This window comes from Schistocerca gregaria, chromosome 1 (assembly GCF_023897955.1).
Source record: "Schistocerca gregaria isolate iqSchGreg1 chromosome 1, iqSchGreg1.2, whole genome shotgun sequence".
In the NCBI taxonomy this organism is placed as follows: Eukaryota; Metazoa; Arthropoda; class Insecta; order Orthoptera; family Acrididae; genus Schistocerca; species Schistocerca gregaria.
Window position 1 is genome coordinate 965,981,036 of NC_064920.1, and position 24,424 is coordinate 966,005,459.

The 24,424-nt window shown below is 42.0% G+C and overlaps 1 protein-coding gene across 1 annotated transcript in view; it reads right to left on the reverse strand.

Annotated features, from left to right (window-relative positions):
- Positions 1 to 24,424, reverse strand: part of LOC126310439 (lachesin-like) — a 1,054,486-nt gene that overhangs the window by 102,404 nt on the left and 927,658 nt on the right. The window lies entirely within an intron of this gene.

Consider the following 24,424-nt stretch of genomic DNA (forward strand, 5'->3'; position numbering starts at 1 on the left):
TGGAAGGGAGAGGAGTAAATTGATAGAGAGAGGGGAGGGAGATATGGGTAGAGTGACGGCTGGAGGAAAGGGGCAGAGAGGGGAGTGCTGGAGATTGACATAAAGACGGAGAAGGAGGAGATGGACTAATATAAGAATGGAATAAATACATACCCAGGCAACTCCGGGTACTCAGGTAGTATTAGAATAAAATTTTAAGCTTGTTGTTCTTGCACAATTCTGTGCATCTGACTAATCATGATTCTGTTCCTAGGTGCTCAACTTCTTAAAGAACCAGTCGGAATAAGACATCCATTATTTTCATTGTTTACAGGATGAAGCAATTCTTAAAAGGTTTGTGGACAACAACGCGGTTTGTCAAAGTGACATTCTGACATGGAAAAATTGTTACTTCCTACCTAATGAAGAAAATAAATTTTTCTTGCAGTTGTTTTGACTGTTACCGTTTAGAATCTACCAATAATTCTTTTCACATACATATCTATGCCTAATAATGAGGCTATCTCAGATTATCATTACAGGTAAATAAAAGATTTTTCATGCTGATACTGAAATGAACCATCACGACAGGATACTATTTATGCAAGTACTTTGCTATTTACAATAAAAAAGTCATGATATTTCCACCATTGGGTGTACTTTACACCGTTGTTACAAATTCAGCGTTTATGCTATTTTCAGTGGTGAGCGGCAACATCACCACGATAGAAAACATTAAACAGAAATAAGCTTAGCTTGGTCCTGTCAGTATTCATCGCGGAAAGAAAAATCACTAATGCGTAACAAGTAAAAGTAATCTCTGTAGACTGCCTTTTTAACATCTTCACAAGTCCATGACATGCAAAAGCCGTTACAGATGTAGACACGCTGTAGCTGGTAGTTGTCGTTTGATCTCCAGTTTTTCTATATCATGGGCATATTAAGACATAATGTAGTCTTATGATAACACTTTCACTTCGATGTTTACTCGTAATTTTCTTGGTTTCCATAATCAAAGCTATGATCACTCCAAAATTGCTTTAAGGTCAAAAATGCAACAGTGGGCCTTAAGTAAATTACAGAAAATGGCGAATGTCTTTCAAGAAAATTTAAGTATAGTATGAAACCAGCTGAAAGGGAACTATGTAAAATGTCGTCTTATGAACTTTATTTACGTAAAAAACATATTTATAAATTGCAAGGAAAAAGTTTATTGAAAACTGTGATGTCACGAACAATACAAAACGAAAGCTTTATAGTTTAGCTAGGCTTACGCTTCGTCTTAACTTTTTCGTAATAAGAATTAATATCAAACATTACACCAGAGTCATGAGAGAAGTCAATACTCTCTCAAGAGTGGAGATCAGTCTGCTCGAAAGATTGATACTTCGCGATAATGAGCTTCTGGTGGTGCTGTAGCGTGTTGTGCTGTACTCGAATACACCATCTGATACCGTTTTCCTCTTTCTTCGTGCAAAAGCCAGTTGAAGCGTCTGTGAGAATAATCAAGTTTTTCATGTTTGAACTGCGGTTGCTAAGTAGATTTCGTTGTGAAAGGAGATACTACTGACTGAGAGCTATCTGAAATCACTAGTCCTTCAGAACTAACTGCAGGAAAATTAGAGAAGGTCGGAAGAATGTGGAGGTGGAGAGCACTTAGTTGAACGTTTGAAATGGAAGTTGCTGGAAACGGTCACTTCAGGATGTGTTTAGAATTTTTATAGGTTTTACGTTACACCTACCTAATATCGAAAAATTTAATTAGTGAAAATATTTTGCAATACGAGCAGTGAAACTACGTTGCCATCGTCGCAGTCGAGCAATTCGGAACTTACTTCGTAGTTTGAGATCAGCCACCTCGGAGCCCTGGTCTCATAACAAAAGATTATAATATCTTACGTAATCTCAAGAAATGTCTAGTTCTGTGACGTTTCCAATACGGTAGAGCCGACAATTCCCCGTTCGACCTGATTCTGGCTTGCTCGATTTTGCACTTTCCGTAAATTCTATAGTAATTGTCGTCAGGTACAGAAAAGATTTCGCTAACATTACTTCGTCCTTTTAGTCATGCATTACATGAATTCCAAAAATCGGCGACGCAGGCTACAAGGCGAGACTGGTAGGGTCTTCCAAATTTGTTGGGTGGAAATTAGACAGATGGATCCTAAGCTGACAAAGTACTTCGCGAGAAAGAGCTATTAGATGGAATTAATACCATATACGAGTACCATTTTTTGCTCGTACCAACGCTTTACATCTTATAGTAACAACCTAAACAAATGACAGGAAGTTCGCCACTGTACTATTGAGCTCAACACTCCATTGATGTATATGAACTCTGTATGCAGAATCATTTGTCCTCATTGTACGCACATACAACTGCTAATCCACTATTACCGGTAGCATCAAGGATTTCGAAAACATCGATCATGTGAAACCCAGTTTGCACATGACCTCCAGAAAGTCATCGATCAAGGCAGTTGGGAAGATGCAGTAGGTCTTGATTCCGAGAAGAGCTCTTGATTCCGAGAAGCATTTGACTCGGTACCAAACCAACGTTTGTTAATGGAACCAGAACCATATGGGGTACCAAATGAAGTCTGTGATTCGCTTAAGTATTTACTGGCATGGAGGACGCAGCACGTTATATTGGTAGGAGAGTCGCCGAAAGTTCTAGAAGTAACTCCAGTCGTACCCCAAGGAAGAGTTTGGAGCCACTGCTGTTCATGTTGTATATTAATGACCTGGGAGTAGTAACCTATGTACTGCCTGAAGACAAAGCTGCTCAAATATTGTGTGTGTGTGTGTGTGTGTGTGTGTGTGTGTGTGTGTGTGTGTGTGTGTGACGAATGTGGAGAAAATGGCTAAAACTTTTGTCACTCAGTGAGTAGTAAACTTGCAAAATTAAACTCACTCCGACTTCACTGTTGTTGACTCGAACAACTCTATCTTACACGCTGTAACACAACGCAGAAAGGGTGACAGGTGCTACACGTGAGATTAAAACATAAAAAGAGACAGGTGCTAATATAACAGCTCAGGGAAACGTGACTTGCTGACCACTCACAAAAAAATACGAGGATAAGCCAGTTTGTATAATACTTTCACTTACGAAGAACAAGGATGAACCAATTTGTAAAATACCTTAAAGTTACAAAAACTGGAAGCCAAATAAGAAATAGGAGAGAAGAGCTAAAATAGAAGCATAAGGAAATGTAACCTGCCGACCACTTACAAAAAACATGGGTGAGCCAGTGACTCACTTAACACATTATAACATGTGAAACAAATCGGACATAGCAAAAAGCCTTATAATTCTAACCAGATTCATTTGAACCTGCCTTAAAATAGAGGGCAGATCGGCCGGAAAATTTGCCTCTACCCTCTGATCCGAAAATAAAACACAGTCGAGTAAAATGTGGCACACAATGATTTGCACTCCACAAGCAGCACATTTTGGAGGGTCCTCTCGCGGAAGCAAGGTGCGCCATAGTACTGTGATGCAGTAAGGAGGACGTCATTGTGCGTGCGGGCCTGGAAGGAGATACGCCACGGCTGCGTTGTTGACTTCACTAGACGCAGTTTACTGTCTGTCACTTCTAGCCTTTCTTTTTCTCATCGGCATATGACTCTGTGAGGTGATAAAATGTAGGCGGGATGGCACACTGAACTGAGGAACACGTCGCGACTCCTTGACTGTCACATTTGCCCTTCTATTCCCCGTAATACATTTGTGCCCTGTCGCCCAGCAGAAAGACGCCTTGTTCCCCAGCCTTTTAAGTGTAGAAAAGCGTCCTGGATATTTTAGACTACTTTATTGGCTGGATATAAGCTTCGCACAGACTACAGGGCACTCATGGTGTCTCATCTGCAACAGTCCCCTCAAGAACGCGATACTTCAGCATCGAAGTCTGGAGCCAACCGAATCTTGAAGACACGATCAGGGGGAACAATAGAGTAGCCAACGAAGTATCCCTGCACAGATCCAACTGTGAATACGGCTGCTAGTTGAAATGTCAGAATACATCTTACAAAGAACGTACGCATGAATGCAAGCTCTCCCGTACTTCATTAAACCTAAAATTACTCTGGGCCTCCGCAGTAACCAGGGTGGCAGCCTGTACGTGCCCCACACCAAGGAACTCTAGTAGACACTTCACGAGGATTTCAAATGTCTTCGTTGCCCGTGTGCGATTGGTAAAGATACGCCGCTCAATTGGCATTGGCGATAAGCTTAGACGCTTGATGTACCATGAGGAGTTCCCGCAGGGTGATAAGTGGCGGTTCACCAGCCTTAGCCCAGAGACTGGTTATGGGACTGGCATTGTAACAGCCTGTGCCCTGCTTGATTCCCTCATAGTGTAAAGCGTCAATGATCTTCAGGCAAGAAGACCTCACTGACTCGCACATTTTGGGCCTGTAGTCCAGCTGCGATAGCACGAAAGCCCTATAGAACTGGAGCAGACGTAAAAGATTAAAATGATCACATACACATCTGCACAAGATGTAAAAGCAGTCTTAGCTGCCCATTCCTCCGCTCTCTTCACTATGAGTTGCAACTGACGACTCATTGCTGGCTGCGAAACGGAAAAAGGAGTAGAAACCCACGAAATCGTCCATGAATAAGGATCACTGGAAAGGACTTCCTACTGCGGATGCTATACTGTTAATGGCTGTAGCAAAGATTGTGACAGTTCAAACACTGACCTAAGGATCACCATCCTCTTGCATAAAACTATCTGACAGCACATCACCAATTATGTACCTAAAACGGCGTCTTGAGAGGAAAGACCAAGTGAAGATCGGAAAGTGGCCACGAAAGTCATGTTGCCTGTAGCTGATTGAGAATATTGTGCCTCCAAGAAGTGTAGTACGATTTACTGATTTCAAAAAACACCCTGAGACAATGCTTGTTATGTAGGAAAACTTACTGGACTTTCGCCTCTAGAAGGGTCATGTCCGTCGCCTTTGATCGTCATCTCCTGAATCGACACTGACAGCGGCTAAGGAGCTGCCTGGTCTCTCATATCCAGACCATACGATGGATGACCATGATTTCCCTACACAAATCGATAAGACGACGGTACGATATCTACTGGGACGCGGTGGGTAGTACCCTGGTATCAAAATTCGTCGGAAAATCGACCTGTAAGTCATATAGAATTAAAACATCCGAAGAGGATTTCGTTTGAAACCGTCTGCAAGTGCTACAGCATCCTGTACAGGATTTACTCGTGACCAGGCTCCGTATCACGAACATCAGATAGCGCTGAATCCAGCTCCCTCAGAGAAGTGTGAGATTCCGAAATGATGGACTGGAAGTCTGTTTCGACCCTCTCCATGGTGGCACGATAACGATGGAGCACTGGGTCCTGGATGACTGTGGTGGTATATAGAACGGTCTGGTGCCTCCTGTCGGAAGATTTAAGTGGCATCCTGGAGACACTTTCTTTAGTGGCTCAGAAGTCCGATGCGGGAGCCAACTTGACACCCACAAGTGAGGCAATAATGAGTCGCTCCAGCAGGAGGGTTAATCATAAGCTCATGTCTGCGCGATCGTTTTGCAGCTAAGTTGTTCAGCCATACTTGGACGTGCATCTTGTTTCCATCTGCAGTCAGTTTCCTCCATTTGCTGCGATCGTCAGTGAGTTGCTCCGACATATCATTCTCAATATTAAATGCGCACATACCACGTTTGTCGCAATCCCTAAAGCGTAATTAATATCTTCCACAAGGTCTCTTTGCTCCTGCTATTTCACTGAGTAATGTGCGACGGGGCAGACGGGAGTGGTCCATAGTATGTAGACGTCCTAACCACCGCAGGCGACGTCGCTTGAGCGTGGCAGTGATACTCTGTTGTCTTGCATTTTTCAGAACCATATCATTTGTCACATGATTCTTCCATGATATTCTCAAAATGCCCCCTAAGCAAAGCGGATGAAAGGAGATGAGCTCTCGTTCCTGTTTGGTAAAAGATGTTCAAGTCTCAGCTCCATACAGGAGAATACTCAGGACACATGATTGAAGTATTTTTGTCGACAACGTAAGATGTTTGTTGTCCCATGCTCGTGTGAGGAACATTCCGAAAGTGCTGTTAGCCTTTCCTATTCGTTTATTTATCTCGTCATCCAGGAAGAGATCTTCTGTCATTACTGAACGAAGACAGCAGAATTTATCGACTACCTTCAGCGAGGAGTCGTCCAGTTTGATGACAGGCGAATCTGTGTTTCCTTGTGCCATGACGACGGTCTTCTTTTGATTATGTACGTGGAGGAGAGCTTGCATACAGTAGAGAATTTATCGACAAGCTGTTGCAGATCGTCTTGAGTATGCGCTACAAATGCAGCACCGTTAGCAAATAAAAGGCTATTTAGAAGTAAATCTTCTCGGAAGCGCTTGGATCTGGATACAGAAATGTTGTCGAGTTTCCCGTCACCTCTGGTATACAGATGAATGCCCAGGTTAGTTTCACCAAAAGCAACTTTGAGGAGTGCTGAGAAAAAAAAATATATTGAACAGAGTGGGAGCCAATACGCAGCCTTGACGAACCCGTCTTTTCACAGCAAACGGGTCAGATGCGATTCCATCGAGGACCACAGCACCTTCCATATCTTCGTGAAAAGCGTTGATCATCTTCAAGAGCTTTGGAGGACACCCTTTCTTCAAAAGTACAGCACACAGTCCTTCTCTGTTGACCGTGTTGGAAGCCTTGTTTAGGTCGATAAAGGCAATAATCAAAGGGGTTTTCTCCTCGTGGCGCTTTTCCTATATTTGCCAGGGTGTGAAGATCATATCAACTGTACATAGTTGGGGACGAAACCCACATTGTTCCTCAGGGTGTATGCGCTCGGGAACCTTCTGAAGTCTGCCCAACACCACACGGGCAAATGTTTTTTCGGGTATACTCATAAGTGGGTTTCCACGGTGACAGTTGCAATCGGCGCGATCACCTTTACCTTTGTATAAAGTAACAATATTGGCATCGAACATGTCCTACGGCACGGTACCCACACCCCAACATTTCAGTAAGAGGCAGCGGCGGTAGTCAGTGCAAAATTCCTTGCCACTGTCGGTGTGATATGTCAAGTTGTTATTTGTAGACAGTCCTATTCCAAGAACGCCGCTGTAGGCACCTGAAAGCCTCTTGCCGGCCGCGGTGGTCTAGCGGTTCTAGGCGCTCAGTCCGGAACCGCGCGACTGCTACGGTCGCAGGTTCGAATCCTGCCTCGGGCATGGATGTGTGTGATGTCCTTAGGTTAGTTAGGTTTAAGTAGTTCTAAGTTCTAGGGGACTTATGACCACAGCAGTTGAGTCCCATAGTGCTCAGAGCCATTTGAACCATTTTTGAAAGCCTCCTGATGGCTCCCCATACTGTTGGAGACCATGTTCAACACATGACAGAGTCCAGGAACACTTGCCGTGACCTTTTCTTGCTCCCCTTCATGATGTGTCGAGACTTCGCTCTCGTCATTCGAGAGGCTACGAGGTTTCTCGCCGATGGGCGGTACTTAAACCGTCACGGACTCACACTCCTCACCTAGATTGATGAACGGCTCTCATATGTCCAGTAAAGGATATGTGGCCTTCGAAGATGACCAGAGGACTTTGGTATGGACCAGTCAGAAGCATGACGAATCACTCGTGTAATGAGACTCATCCGCTTCTCGTTGTCGTCGTGGCGGACACAATATATAAATATCTATTTGGCGTCACGTATCTCCCAAATGGCCCAGACACCCCATTCCGCCATCCATTGTCACTCGTTGCTGTTCAAGATAACGGTACGAGAGACTCACCCACCGGTGGTATAGGGGCGGTTTAAGCCTGTATCAAGTACCTGACAGAGCGATAGCCCTTTTCGGTAACTCACAGATGGTGCTGCGGTAACGTTGTCCAACGTGCCTTGTGATTTGGCGGAAGCGTCACCACTTCGACTAGCGTATCGTCTGACGATCGGTGTGCGCTCCTTATCTTGCCATTGACGTCCGGTCTGCGTGGTATCTTTCAGTCAATGTGAAGTAAGTCTGCTGGTCGCGACTCTGTAGAATTCCCTTGCAGACATTCCGTTGTGTGTCGCCTGTGATGTTCTGGATACAGACAAGCATCGCCTGGTGTGTCGATTCGCTAAAGGTGTCTGGTTCTTGGTGTGACAGATGCTGGTCTTAGCTGCTCGTATGACTGCTCACGAGATACCTCTGGACTCGGGATACATCCCACAAACAAACAAGAACTACGTGAAGTGGATTTGATGACATGCAGTTCACTACTTGCTTGGTGTTCCAAACATTTATGGGCTGGGTTGGGTTGTTTTGGGGAGGAGACCAGACAGTGAGGTCATCGGTCTCATCAGATTAGGGAAGGACGAGGAAGGAAGTCGGCCGTGCCCTTTCAAAGGAACCATGCCGGCATTTTTCTGGAGCGATTTAGGGAAATCAAGGAAAACCTAAATCAGGATGGCAAGACGCGGGATTGAACTGTCGTCTTCCTGAATGCGAGTCTAGAACTTGCTTGGTGACGGCGAGAAAAATAACATTCTTTATTGGCGATTCCTAAGTGATCTACTTTGCGCAGTTGTCTGCAATCCTAATTTTTCTTTGTAGTGTATTTCTTAACGCTCCCCGAAGTTGGGGTATTACTCTAATGAGGAGCTGACCACCCCTTTTGCACTCTTAGTACCGGTTCTTTCATGGTCATTATAACATTCTATTCCGATAATCTATGCATCGATAGTCTTACCGAGTGGTAATACTGACCGCTCCATCCTCGTCGCGACATCGGTTTCCTGCCATGATTGTGGTATTTGAAAAAATAATTGTGAGGGTGGTAGCATCTTTGATTAGTAGTCAAAATGTCCTCGGTTCCGGGTTCTTGAATAAAAATCAACAGCAATGGCAGCCAAAGTCTTCCGGCATAAGAAGTCACCCTCATTCTGCCAACGGACGTTTCAAAGAGGGCGCAGGAGGGGACAGTGATTCAGGGCACTCTTGACTTTGGGTTGGGAAACTATCCCTAAAAGGCGAAAGAATCAGCAGTGATCAACGGCATGAGGATGCAGAAGCCAATGGAACCACTGCATTTAAGGCACATAAAATGTATCCACAGGACATGTGCACTGTAATTGGAAAAGCATCTGATCTCTACATTAGCTAAAAATTCCGGTCTATTCCCCCATTCGAATCTCTGGGATGCGACTGCCAAGGGGGAGGTGACTATGAGAAAAGGACTGAATAACCAGTGAAAAGATAATGTTCTAAAAGTCGGGGCGTGGAATGTCAAAAGTATGAACATGGTAGGGAAGCTAGAGCATCTGCAAACGTAGATGTTAAGACTCAGTCTAGAATAGCGGGCGTCAGTGAAGTGAAATGGAGAGAAGACAAGGATTTCTGGTCAGCTGAGTAAAGTGGATGTAAGATTCGTTATTAGGTAGTTAGGGCAGAGAGAGGGTTTCTGCTTCTTATAGTTCAGTGACAAGGTTGATCTCACCAGAATCCTTTTTTTTTTTTTTTTTTCGTCATCAGTCTACTGACTGGTTTCTGGTTTGATGCGGCCCGCCACGAATTCCTTTCCTGTGCTAACCTCTTCATCACTTGCAACCTACGTCCTCAATTATTTGCTTGACGTATTACAATCACTGTCTTCCTCTACAATTTTTGCCCTCTACAGCTCCCTATAGTACCATGGAAGTCATTCCCTCATGTCTTAGAAGATGTCCTATCATCCTGTACCTTCTCCTTATCAGTGTTTTCCACATATTCCTTTCCTCTCCGATTTTGCGTAGAACCTCCTCATTCCTTACCTTATCAGTCCACCTAATTTGCAACATTCGTCTATAGCACCACATCTCAAATGCTTCGATTCTCTTCTGGTCCGGTTTTCCCACAGTCCATGTATCACTACCATACAATGCTGTACTCCAGACGTACATCCTCAGAAATTTCTTCCTCAAATTAAGGTCAGTATTTGATGTTAGTAGACATCTCTTGGCCAGAAACGCCTTTTTTGCCATAGCGAGTCTGCTTTTGATGTCCTCCTTGCTCCATCCGTCATTGGTTATTTTACTGCCTAGGTAGCAGAATTCCTTAACATCATTGACTTCGTGACCATCAATCCTGATGTTAAGTTTCTCGCTGTTCTCATTTCTACTACTTCTCATTACCTTCGTCTTTCTCCTATTTACTCTCAAACCATACTGTGTACTCATTAGACTGTTCATTCCGTTCAGCAGATCATTTAATTCTTCTTCACTTTCACTCAGGATAGCAATGTCATCAGCGAATCGTATCATTGATATCCTTTCACCTTGTATTTTAATTCCTCTCCTGAACCTTTCTTTTATTTCCATCATTGCTTCTTCGATGTACAGATCGAAGAGTAGGGGCGAAAGGCTACAGCCTTGTCTTACATCTTTCTTAATACGAGCACTTCGTTCTTCATCGCCCACTCTTATTATTCCCTCTTGGTTGTTGTACATATTGTATATGACCCGTCTCTCCCTATAGCTTACCCCTACTTTTTTCAGAATCTCGAACAGCTTGAACCATTTTATATTGTCGAACGCTTTCTCCAGGTCGACAGATCCTATGAACGTGTCTTGATTTTTCTTTAACCATGCTTCCATTATTAGCCGTAACGTCAGAATTGCCTCTCTAGTGCCTTTACTTTTCCTAGAGCCAAACTGATCGTCACCTAGCACATTCTCAATTTTCTTTTCCATTCTTCTGTATATTATTCTTGTAAGCAGCTTCGATGCATGAGCTGTTGAGCTGATTGTGCGATAATTCTCGCACTTGTCAGCTCTTGCCGTCTTCGGAATTGTATGGATGATGCTTTTCCGAAAGTCAGATGGTATGTCACCAGACTCATATATTCTTCAAACCAACGTGAATAGTCGTTTTGTTGCCACTTGCCCTAATGATTTTAGAAATTCTGATGGAATGTTATCTACCCCTTCTGCCTTATTTGACCGTAAGTCCTCCAAAGTTCTTTTAAATTCCGATTCTAATACTAGATCGCCTATCTCTTCTAAATCGACTCCTGTTTCTTCTTCTATCACATCAGACAAATCTTCACCCCCATAGAGGCTTTCAATGTATTCTTTCCACCTATCTGCTCTGTCCTCAGCATTTAACAGTGGAATTCCCGTTGCACTCTTAATGTTACCACCGTTTCTTTTAATGTCACCAAAGGTTGTTTTGACTTTCCGGTATGCTGAGTCTGTCCTTCCGACAATCATATCTTTTTCCATGTCTTCACATTTTTCCTGGAGTCATTTCGTCTTAGCTTCCCTGCACTTCTTGTTTATTTCATTCCTCAGCGACTTGTATTTCAGTATTCCTGATTTTCCCGGAACATGTTTGTACTTCCTCCTCTCATCAATCAACTGAAGTATTTCTTCTGTTACCCATGGTTTCTACGCAGCTACCATCTTTGTACCTATGTTTTCCTTCCCAACTTCTGTGATGGCCCTTTTTAGAGATGTCCATTCCTCTTGAACCCATAGCAAACTAACACCGACAACAACTGTTCAGATGTACATGTCGACTTCGCCAGCAGGTGATGAAGAGGCAGATCATGTATGTGAGGGTATTGAACGGGTCCCTCAGTATGTAAAGGGAGATGAATGGGGTTGTGGAGGAGGAAGTAGAAGAAAGGTTTACGGGAGATTATTAGCTTGGTAGTGGGAATGAGAAAAGAGAATGACTAAAAGAGATCAATAATTTATGTATTAGTAATAGCAAATAATCTGTTCAAGAATGCCAGGAGCAGGAGGTATTCTTGGAAAAGGCCAAAAGATACGGAAGATTTCAGTTACAGTATATCATAGTCACGCAGAGATACAGAAATCATATATAGGATTGTAGACGGTCCCAGTAGCACATACAGACTCAGGTCACAATTTAGTAATGATGCAGAGTTTCCTGAAGTTTCAGAGACTAGTCAGGAAGAGTGAGTACGCGTTTAAGTGGGATACGGAAGTTCTGTGGAATGGAGGTATATACTTGAAGTTCTCTGAGGCTATAGACACACACTGCTGAGCAGTATTCAAGCAATGTGCGAACAAGCGTACTGTAACCTACTTCCTTTGTTTTCGGATTGCATTTCCTTAGGATTCTTCCAATGAATCTCAGTCTGGAACCTGCTTTACCGACGATCAACTTTATATGATCATTCCATTTTAAATCACTCCTAATGCCTACTCCCAGATAATTTATGGAATCAACTGCTAAATGATAACTTTCTTCTTCTGTAGAATAGTACTATAAGGATTATCGGCCATGTCGAATTCATTACCATGGACCTCATTACTTCATATGGATTGCAGTTCTTCACCCAATAAATGAAGCTATCTGATTACGTGTCAATAAATGGTTCCCTTCGAGGTGATTCATAATGTCTGAATACAGTATATGCTCCAAAACCCTACTGCAAACCGACGTCAATTATATAGGTCTGTAGTTAAATGGATTACTCCTACTACCCTTCTTAAACACTGGTGCGACCTGCGCAATTTTCCAATCTGTAGGTACAGATCTATCGGTGAGCGAGCGGTTGTATATGAATGCTAAATAGGGAGCTATAGTATCAGCGTAATCTGAAAGGAACCTAATCGGTATACAATCTGGACCTGAAGACTTGCCCGTATCAAGCGATTTGAGTTGCTTCGCAACCCCTAAGGTATCTACTTCTAAGAAACTCATGCTATCAGATGTTCGTGTTTCAAATTCTGGAATATTCCATTCGTCTTCCCTGGTGAAGGAATTTCGGAAAACTGCGTTCAATAACTCCGCTTTAGCGGCACAGTCGTCGGTAACAGTACCATCGGCACTGCGCAGCGAAGGTATTGACTACGTCTTGCCGCTTGTGTACTTTACATACGACCAGAATTTCTTCGGATTTTCTACCAAATTTCGAGACAATGTTTCGTTGTGGAACCTATTAAAGACTAGTCAGGAAGAGTGAGTACGCGTTTAAGTGGGATACGGAAGTACTGTGGAATGGAGAGATATACTTGAAGTTCTCTGAGGCTATAGACACTGCGATAATGAATAGCTCAATAGGCAGTTCAGTTGAAGAGGAATGGACATCTCTAAAAAGGACTATCACAGGAGTTTGAAAGAGCCAAGGAAGACAACTGTGAAGAAACCGTCGATAACAGATGAAATACTGCAGATGATCAGCGAAAAATGAAGTACAAAAATGTTATGGAAAATTAAGGAACAAAGAAATAAAAGTCACTTTGGAATGAAATAAATAGAAAGTACAGGGAAGGTAAGGCAAATGGTTACATGAAAATGTTAAGAAATCGAAAAAAAAAATACTGTCGGAAGAATTGACTGAGCATACAGAAAAATCAAAACAGCCTCCAGTGAAATTATAAGCAACATTATAAGTAACATTAAGAGTGCAAGGTGCAGAGGAGAGAGCGAATAGGTGGAAAGAGCACACTGAAGGACTCTATGATTGGGAGGACTAGCCTGATGACGTGATAGAAGAAGAAACAAGAGTCGATAGGGAAGAGATGGGGGATCCAGTAGTGGACTCAGAATTTAAAAGAACTTGCAGTGAAGATAGCACCTCTTCTCAAACTTCCCTTTGACGATCATTTGGCATTCTGAGCACCAAAATAAGAGCAATAGAATTTGTAAACCAAAAAATATTGCAACAAATGATATGAATTCACCGGCATTTTTTTAAATTGCAACTTTTTCTAGCTAAACACTCGATAGTCGCATAAAAACCGAACTAGTTGTGGACCGAGCAGAAGTCTCAATAAATACAGCCTAAGAGGCAAAATACCACATTCGTTTAATGCACTTATGGCTGTGGTACCCATTACAAAGAAGATATTTGCTGCTCAGTTCATATACGTCAACAGGTGAGGAAAATTCGTTATTACACTATCTGATCATATATATCTGGACAGTCCTATTTAATGCAAAATTGACCACCAGATGTCACGAGAGGCGGACTTGCCAGTGTAAATGGAGGCGGGATGTATTGTGTTGTGAGTAGAGAAGCAGTAACAGTTGTTGGTTCGGCCAACACAGCTAAGTGACTTCGCACGTCGACTAGTCATTAGATGCCACCTGAGTAACAAATTCATCGATCACATTTTAACCATTCTAAAATTCCCTACGTTAAGTCTTGCTGATGTAACTGTGAAGAGGACACGGGAAGGAACAATCTAGATCGGGCAGACTTTCTTTACTGACGGACAAAGACCGTCGAGAACTACGTAGGGCGGTTGTAAAAAGTCGCATGAAATGAGCGGAAGTAATTTGAGAAGGGGATAGTAGTAGTCCAGCTAGCACAGTGACTGCACGTAGGGAGATACTAAGAATGGAGTGAATTTTCGACCAGCTCTCATCAGCCACACATTTCTGTTGTCAGTGCTAAGACACTGTAAGGAGCGACGCCACTGGACAGTGGATGACTGGAAACTAGTGATCTGGTGTGATGAATCACGCTATACCCTATGGCAATTCGGCGGAAGGGTTTGAGTTTGACGGATGACTGGAGAATTTTGCCTGCTTTGGTGTGTAGCGGCAGCAGTTGAGTAGGGAGGACGTGGGGTACGGCATGCGGGTGCTTTCTGCGGTTTGGTTGTGGTTCCTTTATTGCGCTAAATGCGGCAGGGTATGAATCCTTTTTATAGCTTTGGGCTCTACGTACAACAAAAGAACAATTAGATGATTGTGTCATCATAACAGTGCACCTTGTCACAAAGCATCCTCTGTGAGACAATGGTTTGTGGACAATAACGTTCCTGAAATAACCTGGCCTCCCCAGAGTCCCGACCTTAACGAATCGGACACCTTTGGAATGAGTTAGAATGTCGACTCCGCTTCGGAACCCAACGTCAGTAGCTTCTCTAGTTTTGCCTCTTGAGGAAAAATGGGCTTCCAATCCTCCACAGACATCCAGAAGCTTCACTGAAAGTGTCGACTAAGGAGTTCAAGTCGTTATAAAGCGGAGGGGTGGACACAACCCACATTCATATCCACTAACAAGTGTCTGGATTTTTGTTTGGACGTTGTACTCATGAAAAGCATAAGCGGGATACCATGACACAACAAGAGGATTAAAGGAAATTAAATTGACAAACTAGCAGTTTATGACATGCGGATGGAAAGAAAGGGTAAAGTAAATACGTTTTTAGTCTGTTTGGGGACAATCAAGAGTTGTGATAAAACTGATGTAATTAACTGACATGTCGAATATCTTAACGTGAGTTATTGTAAATTTGCTACATATTCATGAATGCCTCCACGTTCAGCCGACCTAACACCATGCGATTTTTTCCTTTAGGGCTTCATCAAGGATGGTTTGTACGTGCCTCCGCTAGCAGCACACCTACCTGAATTAAGAATCCAGATTGAAGCAGCTGTTGCTACAATTACTGAAGACACACTTATCAACGTCTGGCAAGAACCCGGGTATAGACTTGATATGTGCCGTTTGACAAATGGTGCTCACATTGAAGATTTGTAAGGTTCTTCGTAAAACTACTTGAGTTGCTCTTTCATTTGACATATCATTTATAACTGTAAGTTTAATGTAATTAATATTATAATGCGTTTATAAACACTCTATACTTTCAGAAGAGACTTGTTGACACTTAAATTTATATCATACTAGCAACCCTATATTTTGTATTTACGGCCAAACGGCTTGTGTGGTTTGGCGTATTTTGTTTGCGGGCCATTGCGTGGAGTTACGAATAAATGTCAAAAATGGTTCAAATGGCTCTAAGAACTATAAGACTTAACATCAGAGGTCATCAGTCCCCTAGAACTTAGAACTACTTAAACCTAACTAAACTAAGGACATCAGACACATCCATGCCCGAGGCAGGATTCGAACCTTCGACCGTAGCGGTCTCGAGGTTCCAGACTGTAGCGCCTAGAACCGCGCGTCCACTCCGGCCTGCGAATAAATTTCAGAGAATAATGTTAAGCGTCAGAGTATCATCACTTTCAGATAACTAACACGATGTAAGCAGGTCACAACAGGACAGCTGTCCGACCGAATGTTTTGTGTTCCATACTGAATTGGCTTTTGGAGTGACATCTCATGGCATGCAGATGATCGAACTCGCATCTAGGTTTGACTCAAGGAAGACTGAAAGCTGACGGCTCAGTAATCTGCAACACTCTTTAAAGAACTTTATGATGAATTAAAACGATGCCATTGTAACCTAGCGAACTGGTGACATAACCCAACAGAGCAGCAGAGCCTCGATGACACAGTACATAGGACCAAATGTGCATCTGGTGCCAGGGTCTAATTTTTGTTCTACTGTTTTTCATATGATGAATGAAACGTTTACAAATCTTATAACACTTTGAAATGTGCTGTGTAATGTATATGGAACAAGAACTGTAGATGTTAATAGGCTGCGGCCGGGGTGGCAGAGTGGTTCTAGGCGCTACAGTCTGGAGCCGCGCGACCACTACGGTCGCAGGTTCGAATCCTGCCTCGGGCATGGATGTGTGTGATGTCTTTAGGTTAGTCAGCTTTAAGTAGTTCTAAGTTCTAGGGGACTGATGACCTCAGCAGTTAAGTCCCATAGTGCTCAGAGCCATTTTGTAAATAGGCTGTAATATCTTAACGAAGCAAAGAAGCTGATGTAGTTTTTCATAAAACATTTTTCTTGTAGCATAAAAAACAAAGCACTACATATTTTTGATTCATATTGGTTACTCGTAACTAATTGTTCTCAAGCGACTGGAGGGAAACAGACGGGAAAAAAATATTTTATTATTGCAAATTGTAAGTCTCACATCAGAATCTTTTCGTTATTGGTCATATATGTAACGATATTATGAAGCTGAGTAACTCACTACCCCATTGTTCGAAAATCTGCAGTCCATCAAGAGCGCGAATTGCAGTTGCTAAAGTACGTTTGAAGCTCAGTTTTGTACGGAAGTGAAAGAAGGACTTTGGGAAAACCGAAACAGAAAAGTATCGAAGCAATTGAGATCTGGTGCTACAGACGAATGTTAAAAATTATGTGGACTGATAAGGTAAGGAATGAGGAGGATCTGCGTAGAGTCGGAGAGGAAAGGAATATGTGGAAAATATGGACAAGGAGAAGGAACATGATGTCAGGACATCTGTTAAGACATCAGGGAATGACTTCCATGGAACTAGAGGGAGCTGTAGAGGGCAAGAACTGTATAGGAAGACAGAGACTGGGAGACATACTGATAATAACTGAGGACATAGGTTGCAAGTGCTACTCTGAGATGAAGAGTTAGGCACAGGAGACGAATTCGTGGCAGGCCGCATCAAACCAGTCAGAAGACTGATGACCAAAAAATTAACGTGACCCAGATGATATTCGATCTTTCAGTGTCCAACCACTATATTGACAAAAACTTTTGATATTACAGCCCATTAGCATGTACAGCCCTTGTTCCCCATACATTACACAGCACATTAAAAATATTGTAACATTTGTAAAAGTTTATTCATTATATGACAAACAGTGGAGCAAAAATTAGACCACGACACCAATTGTGAGTTTTGTCCAGTTTACTGTGTTATCGAGGCTCTGCTGCTCTATTGGGTTATGGCATCAGTTTTCTAGGTGACAATGGCATCGTTTCAACAATTGAACTTTAATTTGTCATAATTCAGACAATTCTTACAAAATATTTATAAATTATATATAAAAACTTTCTTTGTGCATCACTGTATTTATTACCCAAAATGGGATCAAATTCGTTACAGGATTTCCTGTGAGTAGCCTACATATGAAGACGGATGCGAGCAACAGCCTTCAGTCTTTATATGATATAGAAATGTAGAGATAATAACAAATCTCTCTTCCTCAGAAACGATTTCCTCGCTGTAGCCAGTCTACATTCTCTGTCCTCTCCACTTCAGCCATCGTCAGAGATTTTAGTGCCAAAATAGCAAAACACATCTACTTCTTTTAGTGTATCTCATTTCTTAATACCGCTCTCTCAGCATCCCCTTATGTCGTTCGACTACGTTTCATACCCTTGTTTTGCATTTGGTAATGTTCATCTTACACCCTACTTTCAAAACAGTGTTCATTCCTGTCAATTGCTCTTCCAGATCCTTTGCCTACTGTGGGAGAATTACAACGTCATCAATAAACCCCAAAGCTCTTCTTTCTTCCGCTTGATCTCTAATACCTTCTCAAATATTTATTTGATTTCGTTTAGTGGTTACTCTATGTATACATGGAATTACAATTGGAATAGGCTTCAACCAGGTCTGACTCCGGTATCAACTACCGCCTCCCCTTCTATCTCCCTCGACTCTTATAATGGCCATCTCGTTTCCGTACAAGTAGTATATCAAAAAGCAGATGGCGTTATCCTGATGGTATTGTGTGTTACACTAGTAGGGCTAAACGATAGGTTTAGGACAGAAGGTATTTTCATTCGCTTAACAAAGGTCTCTGATTGTGTGGACCATGCTGTGGACGTAGCTAGGGTCACGTGATGCGAGGCTGCCACAAGATTTTGTTCTAGGTCCATTGCTTTTCTTGATATATATAAATGATTTGCCACTAAAAATGACAACTGACTCAAAACCATTTTTCTTTGCTGATGTAACAAATGTTGTGAAATAAGTGGACCGTAATGTAAATTATGTACCTATTTGCGAAGTTAAGCACACGAGAGTGCAGTTGCACTGAGTGATTATTAATGGAAGTCAAGGTGCATATATTTTGATGAGTGGTGGCATGTCCGAAAGAACTGATTGAACCTACCGGCAACAAATCTAGCGGTTAGCTCTGAATGCTTCGATGTCTCCCGTTAATCCGTCCCGGAGGGGATCCCAAACCCGCAATCACTATACACGAACGGCCACCACTAGTGTTCTATACGCGGTCTCCTTTGTATATGAGCTACCCTTTCCTAAAATTCTCCCAGTTAACCAAAGTTGGCGGTTAGTCTTGTCTGCTACCGTCCTTACGTGCTTGTTCAAATTCAAATCGCTTTGCATTGTTACGCCTACATATTTAACCGACGTGAGCGTGTCAGGCAGCACACTACTATTACTGTTACTTCTGTATTCGAACATGACGAGATTGATTTTCCTACTCAAGTATATTAACTTACACTTTTTGTACGCTTAGAGCAAGCTGATATTCGTTGCATCAACAAGAAAAGCAATGCGGGGAGAGTTCAGCGTCTACCATACTTAATGTTATCTAAACTCTTCTCAAAAAATTCACATAGTTAGTGTCCAGACGCACATAGATTGCAGAGGAACCGAAATTGAGGGTAGCAAAGCAAAAGAAAAAGTAATTAATATCGTTTTCGAACGAAAGAGTACTGTTTCAATTTAGCTCTCTCATGGCTGAAAACAGTGAATGATGTTGATATTAGTGTCAGTCACGTTGAGAAACAGCTAAATTGGTAACAGTGAGTGAGGTTTCAGGACTCGATAGTGACTGTCAGATTCTATACAGAAATTCTGGAATAGTGGTTCGTAATATACTGTAGGTTACTCATAGAAGAACTGTGACCAGCAGTGGGAAGAAAGCACAAGAAGGGCGCCAAAAGTTATCCACAGAACTGCCTTACGTAATCTATGACATCCATATGATTAGAATCTCAAAAGTTAGAGGTCAAACGTAATGACGTATCTGGAACAAAGAGGCCTCCTCCATGTCAATCAGAATGAGTTCTGGAAACACCAACTACAAAAACACAACTCACGCTTTCACACTTCACGTCCTGAGCTCTATGAATTAAATACTTCAGACACGTGTAGTATAAAGCTTGTCATGTTATTTTTTCTTCCATGGGTTTCATAATCGGATAAACTCTTAAAAGACATCATGGCCGTTGCCAACTATCAAATTTTTTGTTGGTTTACTGTGTTTCACTTTTAAATAATGAAAGGCAGCAACTGCAACAGTAAACCAGGAATAAATAATTTTTAACAGTTGAAGGCGACAGCAATGTTTCTCAGATAGTTCATGTACGCGCGTCTTATGAATGGTGGCTACCCAACTTCATCTTCACCCTCTCCTAAAACCTGCGTGCACTCAGGTATCCCATATACAAACAATAGTCCATATCCCACGTCTGTTATACATGGACTGACAATTGCTCTATGCCGTTCGACGCTAACCACAAGAGGACAACCGAGCGAGGTGGCGCAGTGGTTAGCACACTGGACTCGCATGCGAGAGGACGACGGTTCCATCCCACGTCCGGCCATCCTGATTTAGGTTTTCTGTGATTTCCCTAAATCGCTTAGGCAAATGCCGGGATGGTTCCTTAGAAAGGGAACGGCCGATTTCCTTCCCCATCCTTCCCTAATCCGATCTTGTGCTCCGTCGCTAATGACCTCGTTGTCGACGGGACGTTAAACAGTAAACTCCTCCTCCTTCTCCGCAAGAGGACACTTTCTTCTTCTTCGCTGCAGAAAACTTAGCGATTCTGAGATGCGGGGAAGTTGGGGAGCTAGAGGACATCAAATTTTGCATCTACCTCATGAATGAAGGTAGCGTGCTGCACCAAGGTACGACTTGGAATTTAGAGTAATATCATGGCTTAAAAATTCCCGTAACAATAAGTAATGATGTACTGCCTGTGCGCCAGATTAACCTTCGTGTTGGTGGCGGGAAGCGTCACCACATATGGAGGCACTCGAAGTTCTGGATGAGTAATCTACGTTAACCTCTACATCTAGTTCCAGATTTATGTACATACTTCGAGCCACTACACAGTGCGTGCCAGAGACTACTTTATATCGTTGTGGTAGGTTTCTAATTTTCTGCAAGTTGATTATCACTATTCTGCATCTACATGCACCTCAATACTCCGAATACTTCTGGTAACCAGTTCCAGTCGCGAATGGCGCGTGCGAAAAATGATTATCAGTAAGCCTCTGTATTAGCTCTAATTTCTCGAATTTCCTAGTCGTGAAATGAACGTGGGCGGAAGTAATATGTTCGCACGTTCTTCCCGGAAAGCAACCCCTCAAAATTTCAGTAGTAAGCCTCTCCGTGATGCACAACGCCTCTGTTGTAACGTCTGCCACTGGAGTTCACTGAGCATTTCTGTAACGCTCTCGCGTCGGCAAGAGCTCCCGTGACGAAACGCTACGTTCTTCGTTGGATCTTCTCTATCTCTATCTCATCCTAGGATGATGAACAGCGTTCAAGAGTCGATCGAACAAGCTCCTTGTAAGCCAGTTCTTTAGTAGATGAATTACATTCCTTAGATTGTTCCTATGAATCTCAGTCTGGCGTTTGCTTTTGCTACTGTTTGTCTTACGTGCTCAGTCCAGTTAACATATAACGATATGTAATATATATTAATATATAAGTATAAATTCAGTCCAGTTAAGGTCACTCTGGATACTTCCTCCTAGATGTTTTACTATGTATATTGTTTGGAGCACTGCTCATTATCTGTAGTTGTACAGTAGAGGATAAAACATGTTCCACAATTCTATAACAGACTGACGTCGACGCCCTATAGGCCTGCAGTTATGTGCATTTGTCCTGTGACTCTTCTTGAAAACGAGAATGATCTGCGATTTTTACCAGCGCAAGGTACTCTTTGTTGCTCAAGCAAATTGCTATAAACTACTGCTATAAGGGGAGCAAATTCTTTGGTGTAACTTTTGTAGAATCTTATAGTTATCTCATCTGGGCTTGATGCCTTTCCTGTACCAAGCGACTGTAGTCGCATTTCTTTTCGGCAGTCGGTTACGTCAGTATCTGTACTTTCGCACGATGATTGAAAGATGTGACCATATTACGATCTTTCGCAGTGAAACAATTTCAGATGACCGAATTCATTATTACGATATTCGTTCTGTTGTCTTCCGCTTATGTGCCAATTTCGTCACTGTGTGACTGAATATATGATCTCGAATCGCTTGATGATTTTACGTAGGACCAAAATCTCTTAATTTTAGTCAGATCGGTGGACAAAATTTTGCAAACGAATTCAATTGTGTCATTGATCTCCTTTTCGCTCATTTTCGGTTCGTTCAGCTTTAGTTTGTCAAGTAGGTTTTTACTTCTCTTCAAACTGTGATGGAGCACCAGCTTTCTTCAAAATGGTTCAAATGGCTCTGAGAACTATGGGACTTAACATCTTAGGTCATCAGTCCCCTAGAACTTAGAACTACTTAAACCTAACTAACCTAAGAACATCACACAACACCCAGCCATCACGAGGCAGAGAAAATCCCTGACCCCGCCGGGAATCGAACCCGGGAACCCGGGCGTGGGAAGCGAGAACGCTACCGCACGACCACGAGATGCGGGCATCAGCTTTCTAACACGGCTGCTAAACTGCGGTGGATCATTCCAATCCTTTCTCAACCTTGCTCGGAACATAATTCTCTAAGGCATATTGAACGATACGTTTGGTTTTTTTTTCCATTTTTGTGCCACATTTACGTCCTCGGCAGTGAATATCTGATGTGGACTACTCTGATATTTTATACTCTCTATCCTGTCACTCTTGCGAAGCAATTTCCCTATATTTCAACGTTCCTTGAAACACCCTTAGTCATATTTTATAACATAGCTTTGTGATCATTGATGCCTTCCTTTGCATTAATTTATACGATGAGTACAAGTCTGTTTGTTCCTAGAAGGTGGTTCAAAATGGTTCAAATGGCTCTGAGCACTATGGGACTCAACTGCTGTGGTCATAAGTCCCCTAGAACTTAGAACTACTTAAACCTAACTAACCTAAGGACATTACACACATCCATGCCCGATGCAGGATTCGAACCTGAGACCGTAGCAGTCGCGCGGTTCCGGACTGAGCGCCTAGAACCGCTAGACCACCGCGGCCGGCTGCTAGGAGGTCTAAGACGTTGCACTACAAGTCTGCGATAATTTACGCTGTTTAATTCACTTCTTCCTGCACTAGACTTATATTTACTGGAGGATAATGCAGACTATGCTCCGTTATGTCTTATATTGATGATTAGTTATGTTCTCTTAAGCTCAACTGGATTGTCGACAATGTCTCCTTGTCAAACTTCTTAATATCATTTAAATAAGATACTGTGACCACGGTTAATATTGCCTACACATTAAAAATATGACTATAAACTGTGTTTGAACACCACTCGAAACTCTGATTACTTCCTTTTGCACAATGAACCTTTTGCAGAACTCAAAATAATATCACGGAATACTTCAGTGAATTAAAATATCCATTACTCGTAAGTTCATTAACTTGCTCGTCCAAAGCTAGCAATTATTCTTACAAAAATATTAGCTCAGTCTGAAAGCTTTAACTACAAATTATATGTTATTACAACTTAAAATTTCATCAGTACGTATACCGTAAGGGAAGGAAACATAATACACCACTTAATATTTCTTTGTGATCCACTACAATCATTAAAGGTGAATTTTTGACAGCACCCAAAAATGGACTTGTTTCCTTGGCATGTCACCGATCTTGGCATTACACGTGTTTCATCTCCACAAACGATTGTGCCTTCTCCTTCAAACGAAATGACAGAACATTAACAAAAGCATCATCATCATGATGGATGCATATGTCTTGTCGATTGTAACTTCGCCCTGTGCACATGACTGAGCGCAATCTGTTAATCACGTGAGAATACTAGTGCAATTTTCTGCATGCTGTTTCTTAAATATAAACTGAGTTGGTCATACTTGAAACATGTGTTCCATGAAAATGCAAGTTATCTACTAGAATGTAATGATTTCCACATTAAAATGCGTTTGATCGAGGCAAAAGATCGTAACGGAATGAAAATATTCCGCATCCGTTAATCAGCGATTTGTTCATCCAGAAGTTGGTAATTATTCTTATGATAATATTAGCTCAGCTTAAAAGCTTTAGCTTATGTATTACAGTTTTTTCAGCTTAAATTTTCATCGAAGTATATACACAAATATTTTATTAATTAAAAAATTGATGAAATCTCTGTCAGTAGCAGTAATTTAGAACGTAAGTCAAATGGTTAAGTATCCCAAAACTACAGAGGTGCCTGACGACTCTTATATTCAATACTTTCCAAAAACTAAGTAAAGTGGTTAATGAAGAGAGACTTGAGGTTTGTTCTTGACATGTCCCGAACCTTATGCCGAATGGAGAAATATGACAAGGGTATATTCTAAGTTGTGCTATAGAATAACATGAATTGACTCAGTACTGCCCATTTGTCTAGGGATATTGCATATTATAGAGCCACAACATTTTAATATCTTATAGAGTATGTCTTTAATTTCTTATAAATTTAATGTGTAATTACTTTCCTTATTTAGGATGCAGAAGGGAAAAATTTTAATCTCATTGAGTTTCTTATGCATCGCCTCCTTAGTATAATGTTCTTTTCTTTCTCTTCAGAACTACCAGTTTACCCATGAACGTAATATCTACACATTTATTTATTCCGTAAATCACGTAACTAATGCGGACGTAAGGAATGGAACTGGAGA